A 346-nucleotide genomic window follows, 5' to 3' on the forward strand; every position below is an offset into this window, starting at 1 on the left:
CCAAAATCAAGCATCAAACACTAGAAAAGGCAAAATAACACATTGGAAAAAAAAATCTAAAAAGAACCAAACACTTAAGAAGAAAAAATATATATAACTGGTTAGAACCAGGGACCACAACAAATAAACAAAATAAAGGCACACAAGAACAAAAAATGTGAATAACAGCCCCGTAATTTCCAGGAAGGTAACAATAGCACACACACGATCCTCCACGAAGCTTTCTCACTGCAGCTGTTCATGATCATTGCTGTACGTGATAGCAATACTCCGTCCCATGCACAGTCTCCGGTTGCAATAAAGCGTCATGCAAAGGCGATGCGGGTGTGGTATCTATTATGAAGAT

This window comes from Penaeus monodon, chromosome 23, assembly GCF_015228065.2.
Source record: "Penaeus monodon isolate SGIC_2016 chromosome 23, NSTDA_Pmon_1, whole genome shotgun sequence".
Taxonomy (NCBI): Eukaryota; Metazoa; Arthropoda; class Malacostraca; order Decapoda; family Penaeidae; genus Penaeus; species Penaeus monodon.